The 7,756-nt window shown below is 37.0% G+C and overlaps 1 protein-coding gene across 2 annotated transcripts in view; it reads left to right on the plus strand.

The window, feature by feature from the left end:
* Nucleotides 1–458: 458 nt before the first annotated feature.
* LOC126895981 (RNA-binding protein Musashi homolog 2) overlaps nt 459–7,756 on the plus strand; it is a 44,524-nt gene continuing 37,226 nt past the window's right edge. For both annotated transcript variants that reach the window (XM_050668344.1, XM_050668343.1), the window contains exon 1: nt 459–888. The gene's annotated coding sequence lies outside the window, so the exon portion shown is untranslated. The remainder of the gene's footprint in view (nt 889–7,756) is intronic.

Here is a 7,756-nt window from a genome sequence, read left to right on the forward strand (position 1 = left end):
AAGAGTTATGGAAAAAAGTTAATGTGAAATCATTGTTAGCGTGCGTGTATGGCCCTGAACGCTAGCCGCAGTTCCGCAGGGGTTCCAAACATATGCGGATGGGGAAAGAAAACGAAAGGTCGGGGAAGGAGGGTATAGAAGGGGTTTGCGCAAAAAACCTCGTACGCCAAAATATAAAGCCACCGTAGTCGCTGGTGCACAAGCGCCGTCGTCGTCGCTCGCTTCCCTCATCGTGCCCCCATCGTCTTCCACCGCCCCTCAGCGATTCATTGTTAAACAGCAGCCGCCTTCGCCCTTCAGCCGTCGTTCTCGTTCCACGACCATCAGTACAAAAGAAGAACGAACGAACGCGCGCGCACGCACACACACACACACACAGACGTCTTACATAGCAGCGCCGTTGGTACCACATGTGAATCCAACGCCGTCGCTGCTGAATCACTGTAGCCGCCCGGTACAATATATAGCACTGTACATAAAACACACCAGCCGGACCGTGCACCACCGCGAGCGGCAGCACCGGCACTAGCACAGCGTATTTTATTGTGCGCACCGCCGCCATCACCACTACCGCCACACAAAAACCAGTCTCTGTTCGTTGGCCGCTGCCGCCGATACCCTTCAGTGTCTCACGTGTTCCACGTACGTCTGGTAGTATTTCGCTGCCAGTGCTGTTGAGTAATAGTCGTGCACGAGTTTTTTCTATTTGATAGTTTTTTTTAACTACCGTTCGATATTAATAATAAAACCTGACTTAAAAAATAGTTTTTTTAATTGCCGACGGATTTCGTTAGTTTTACAAGTGAAACATTTTGCAACCCGCTAACCCACTCATGATCAAGGTCATTTTTTGCTGAACTACAAAGAGTAATCACTCTTGTGTTTGAGGTGAGTAAAAAAGAAAAATACGGTTAACTAACGGCAGCAATGTTTGGTGTGTCAATTTAATGGAAATAAAAATACACCCTTTTCGAGTAATATTGCTTCTCAGCTTTCGCGTTGTTGTGTGTTGGTGTTAAGGCGTGTTATCGTGTTGTCACGGCGACCTAAGTATGAAAATAGTGAACTAAAGTTGAGGTGAAAACGTGGAAGAAGCCAACTACGGGCTATTTCGACAACTCGCTCCATGAAAAACGAATTGCGGAAAACGGATTTCCCAAAGTCGTTTTAAAAGTTTATTATTTTCTATTCGTTTCGACGACACCGAGGTGCATTCCTAATGCGATTACCAAATAGCTATTTTTATTATTTCCCCTGCCCGGTACATAATATTGTAATCTTTTTGGGTTTATTTACTCTACGTCCGGTTTACTACCCCCTCGTGATTTGTCGCTTCGCACCAAAAAAACCTCGCACAGCGTCACAATAGAAATGTACAAAAAAAATAATCGGCCCTTCGGTACACTATCCGAACACGTTTGTATAATACGTCTAGCAGCATTACGATGTCAGTATAATGTACATGCAAAGGCTGAGGTGGTGGCGGTAGCGGTGCCGTCGGGTCGATATTCGATGGCGGTCGCAGAGCGTGGCGAGTAAACGAGTAAGTCTCTTGAATTTTGGCAAACGGTAAAATAACTCATAACTTTTATTAGTTGGACGGAGTGACCCTTGAAGGAAAAAATATATAAATAAAGTGGCGTACAATGAAACGAAAAATGTATTTTTAAAAAGCTGTAAGGGTACGTCTAAGAGAGATGTGTTCAAAGAGTTCAGATGTTTTCGCTCAAATGAATTGAATTTCAATTTAATACAAAGTTCGTAATTTACTTCCGATCGCTTTTTTATCTCGAAATATTTCTATTACTCGGCTGTCGTCCGGAAAACGCGCATTTATGTTGTCTGTGTTCTCTACACGAATCTGATGTATCCGTTTGTGTATTAAAATACACAAAATTGGTCGTTTGGCAGAGCAGATGCATCTCGTAGCAAACGCTGTCGGGTAACTCACAGTGACCACACCGGCGCGCGTACAGACAACCGGTTGTCCTTCGCGAGGGTTTGTCTGGACGGTTTCCTAGGTAAATGTGGTGCGTGACATGTAGAAGACATTTCCAGGGGAAGAGAGGGAGGAACGCCTTTGGTCCGACATCGTATATTATTTTCCGTGATTTATCGCCGTGGTCGTGCGAGGTGGGTGCTATGTCGCATAAAAATGCTAAACAGGAGTTAAGCCCAACTCCGGTGGGCGGTGTACGATGTAAAAAACCTTTAGTTAAGTATAGCGGCATTTACTTTTTGCAAACCTACTTCGATCCTCTTCGCTTCCGGGGTTGCTACGGAGGTGGTCACTTGAAGATCCCGACGTTGAATTTTACAACCCAAAGTAATTTGAATAGGTTATCCGACAATACAGTGGGACTCTGCCATAGTGTCCTCAGCCGACGATTCTGCGTTGATCTAATTCTCTTGATGTAATTCTCGTATGTTGGCAATTATAAACGTACGTTGTTGGACAATCAAAACCAAACTATTCGAACGCTAAACGAGAATAATTTATCACTGTTATTACTAATTATTTACTTTCTAGAACAAATGTTAGGTGAAATCTTTATTTGTAAACGATTATTTAAAATAATTATAAACGAACTATACGTTCCAGTCAAATACTTGTTTTTTTTACATACACCACGCTTTAAGATAAATAATACTTTTGATAACAATCGATTCTTTGTGTTAAGTCAATTTCGATAGCAAAAATCTTTTTCTCACGGGAGAAATAGTATTTTTTTTATTCTTACGTTGTTTAATTAAAAATTAAGACGTATTCAGTTAATGTATTAAACAATTACATAATTTCTGCAAAATATACGTGTAATTTCCATACAATAGTAAAAATAAAGTTTTAATCACCAAAGATCCGGTTGTCGAATGACTCTTATAAAAAGACGATATTGTTTCTAGTTAGTTTTTTATACACTGCAAAAATAATATTGCCGATTTTCATAAAAAGACTGATTGTTTTTAATGTGTTGTTACGTTTTAGTGAAGCCCATCGTTTAAAAACTCGCATGACGAAGAAATGCTGTAGTACTCTTTGCATGTAAATTATTTCCAAGGATTTTTTCAACTAAAACCCGTTAACATGACACAAAAATAAATTCGACCAGCGTACCACTACAATTCTAGTAATAAAATTATGTAGTTCATCAACAACTGTATTATTATCTGGAGCAGATTTGCTCTTGAAATGACTGTATGGTTCATTAATATGATCTATTTCCTTGAAAACCCTTCGGATCGTTGTATTTCCATGAAACGACGGTGTTTAAAATTAGTGCAAATAATGAACGGGCATTGAAAGCAATAATTGTTTATTTTGGTGTCTAATAGTCTTCTGGTGAGCATAATTCAGTCGTAAACTATAAAATCAACCAAATTTCTAATCAACACGCGCGTGGCCTCGGATAAGTGAAAATCTTTTGTTCGGTGTATATGTTTTTTTACAATAGCGAAGTCAATTTCTTTTCTGCTACCTCATTCTACATTAATCATAATGTAACATGAAATCTGCAATTTCCATGTTATTTTCACACAATGTTGTCATTTTTTACCAGTACGCTTTACTATCACGGAGTATTGTTGGTGGTAACAATAGTAGTAAGCCAAGACTCCGTTCTGGCAAGCACAAAATGTTCACCTTAATCGAAGAAGTTGTAAGATGTGTTTTAACCATACTCAACGGTAATGATGTACTGTTGGGATTCAGCTCCAAATGTGCAAAAACGGTGCAGGTAGTGTCAGGAAAATGGGTTCGGTAGATAAGGAAACTGTGCAATTATTATCGTGCCGGTGTTCGTTTGGTGCCAAAACGACGTTGCATGGAAATTTAATACAACTTTACATGTTACTGGCCCCCGTACCCTTTCGACTACCGTCTACACGGTGCCGGCGGACGGTCCACAGAAATCGACTGTACACAGCAAATTCAACGAGCACTTTGTGTTTTATTTTGTACGTTGTTTATTAGTTTGCAAAACCTTCGAGTATCCAAACGTGTGTATGTAATAACAACGTCGTCGCCGTTGCCCTTGTATAGGTTCACTTGTCATGTGAAAAAAAAAAAATAACAATCGCAGTAAACTGGTTTTAGCCTAAGCAGTTGTTTGGCGACCACCATAACGGTCGAAACGAAAGGGACATTAGATCTATCTCTCCTTGTACACGTGTGTATGACAACGTTGTGTTCTATGATGACAGTAAAAAAAATAGTACGTTTCGTTTTGCTCTAATTTGCCCTTTTTCTGACTGCTTAACACCCGTCGATTTTGTTTTTACAGTATCCGATAATGTTTTATTGCTTTCCATTATCGGTAAAGCGATCATTTTTTGAACGTCGATCTATCTACATCGAAATTCATGTTAAACATGTAGTGAAATAAACGAATCCAGTCAAGTTGTAAAAATTAGGCGACGCAAAAGTACCGTAATGCTAACAAAAAGAATTTATTATCGCGAAATATGTCTTTATGTATTTTTGTTCATTTTGGTGTATAGTCGTTAAGTGTAAACTATTACGATTTTTTACTATTACCGTACTAGACTACTACTGTGTTTTTATTCTACTTATGAGACCGCATTACAAAGCTATAAAACCGCGTGACCAAAAATTTTAGCATGTTTTCAATGTGGTTTTTTATGAATATTTGTAACACCAGTATATGGTGGTTATATTAAGCCGAATGCTGTCAAGACAACATTGTATAACTTCACAGCGAACAGGCAGTTACATAATTTACCTTAAGGGCTTACTGGTTCGTATGATCGTCGTTAAGAAAATAAACTACCTAAATAAGAAATTAAATGTTGTCTAGTCAGCACATTGATTACGATGTGAACGGTGACTGCTGTGGAGGCGAATGGGTAATCTTTAAAACTAGAACGGAATTGATAGGAACGACCGGGCGAGGACAGGCCTTATATAGACTGTGCGGTATTGATTTTAAGGTAACTTTTTAGTTGGGCGATTCTCAGAAAACATAGGCAGATGCATATATCTTACATTTAACGTTTGATTTTGTTCTTCTTTTTTCGGCTGTCTGACGACTTTTTTTCACCGAAAATGAGAATTACAAGTGATAAGAATGAAAGATATCTGAACGTGTCATCGGACGACGTTGTCAGTTACAGGAAACAGTCTATATTTCTACCGATCGCAATATCAAATGAATAAAATGTTGCAAACATGACCGTTAGGTTAGTATTGCAAGTCGATAATAGGAAGTGCGTATTTCCAGTTTTACAACATGTTAAGGGTAATCGCCGCTCGCACGTCCCTCCCTTTGGCTTTCTTTTTCTCTTATTGAAAACTGAAAAAATTCCCACCCGGCGAGCAATGGACCATTTATAAAGTGTCGTCTAGCACGGTTACTTTATACGAGGACCCCCTTTGGAAAGTGCAAATTGCTAAATCGACCCTACACAAAGAGGAGATGTTCATATTTAGTACTGACAACCGTTCTCAAAATCCCATGAACATTTTAAAATAAGTCGTTACAATGTAAATAAATGAAAACATATTTTTCTCGGTACGGACCGGAATTTTTCTTCGTATTTAATTATTCTAATAAAATATGACAATATTACAATTCCGAACACGTTTAATGGTTTTGTGATAAACGGCACAAATGTCCTATTTCATTTCCCTAATAACAGTAACAGTAATAGTTTTTCGACAATATTATTATGGTTATTGTTTACGATTTAACTGGTAAGTTTAATATTATACAAATGGAAATTCCCCCAATTCGACATGTTTACTGTTATTGTCTAAAAACAATGTAGGTCGAACCAAAAAACTAGCATTTTTTTGTAACGGGGCAATTTTTATATATATACACATATTTTGGGCGTTATCTAAAAATAACATTTTTGGTAACGATTATGTTATATTTTTAATACGGCGTGAATACATTTAATATGAAATAGTGGCAAATCATAAATAATTATCGAGTTGGAGTGATTGTTGAAAATTATAATGCAACCATCGGCAAAAAAGAGTTATTGACCTTATTAAAATAATATAGCATACTGTTAGGGAAAGTTCAGTTGATTAATAACTTCAAACTATTTCGCTTTTCTTTTGTCACGATTTTATTTGCAGTGTATAAATCGTATTACATTGAACGCGTTAGAATATAAAATTTATTCCTCCCACTGCAGTTTATTATAAACTAGATCAACAATTAATATTAACCGGTTTTCTCTACCGTAATACGTCTAAATTTTATTACATTTCTCTCGTAATTTGTAATTGATTTCTTCAATTCGTTTAGTGTATGTTTTTCATTAATCACTCAAAACCCAAACAATTGTCAGTAACGGTGTGTTACAAATCTATTCTGATTAACAGTGCAAATTACAAAGAACCACTCGCTAAAATCGTTCGAGTCTCCTCCGTTGGCTTTCTTCTCGCACAACTATGACGAGGCAATAACCTTTCCATTTCGTCCGCTGCAATTTCGTATCGGATCATTGCTTTTTTATTGCGGTAAAATTAATGGTACCGATTTTGATTATAATAAAATAACGCACGTAGTCTAATATTTCGTTACTTATTTATTCGATACGGGTGTGTATTATTTTATAAACCTTTATCGTCACAACGGTGATATTGTTGACAACGTTGATAACTTTTAGGAGTATATGGTGGAAACTCGTCTCGTTCACTTATAAACGGTAAATTAATAGAACGTGAAAGACTCAAGAGATGAAAAGGCGTACAGAGGGTAGATGCTAAAAGAACATAATGTAATAACTCTATTCGTAAGTTAACCTTATTGAGAAATCACTACTTCTTCGGGAAAAAGGGAGGGGGATCAATAACGAGGCCGAGTAAAGCAACTTGTGCATTTATTATAAACGATACAGACAATCTGTTAAATTTCACTCTTCCTCTTTAACTATTCTCGATTAATTATATATTTGAATTTTTCGCTTGTGGCAATTTTAATTCGACCAAAAAAAAACATAGTAAAAAAATGTAAAACTGTCCTCAATTGATGATTCGCTACAGTTTCTTGTTCTATATCACGCAGAACAGATGAATTTACATATTCCGTATTTTTAAATTATTTTCATACTATATTAGATACTGTACAAGATAATTATTTGTTTATTCTTTCACGCTATTCAATGCGTTTCCAATTTTTTATTTATATAAACATATAAATTATACGAATTTTTTTATTCAGTGCAAATATAACGATGGTAAATACTAAGTTTTCGAACTATTATTACATTTTTTTTTTGTTTTGCTCGATTGTAAATTAAATACCATTTGATATTCAATTCAAATAGGCTACCAATAGGTTTTGATTGATGAATATCAGTAGGTAACAAAAACTTTTTTATTAGACCTGTATTGTAAAGTGTTGTAGTCGTGTATCACATATACTGTAATGACTCGAGTCTTAATTTTTTCAAAACTCTTTGGAATAGAATAAAAACATTCATACGTTATCCAATGAAATTTTCTGTATTTTTTTATTAGCCAATTCAATATCCGGTTGATATGCAAAAACAGCTGTCCGCCGCTGCTCGTAGTAGTTCTACTCTCGCTCAGCTGTATTTTAGTCCGAACAATACATGTATTGTGTGAACGCCGTGATATTACGTGTAATGCGGATGCTTGCGTGTTAGTGCGAGCAGCAAGAACAGCGGACAGATGGCTGCCAGACTGCGTAGAAGAGACGCGTGCCCAGTCGGCTCTTTCCGTCTCCCCCACTTCCAATTTTTTTTTTTTTTTTTTTTTTCC

The sequence above is a fragment of the Daktulosphaira vitifoliae genome, unplaced genomic scaffold, assembly GCF_025091365.1.
Source record: "Daktulosphaira vitifoliae isolate Bord-2020 unplaced genomic scaffold, ASM2509136v1 Scaffold_1, whole genome shotgun sequence".
Taxonomy (NCBI): Eukaryota; Metazoa; Arthropoda; class Insecta; order Hemiptera; family Phylloxeridae; genus Daktulosphaira; species Daktulosphaira vitifoliae.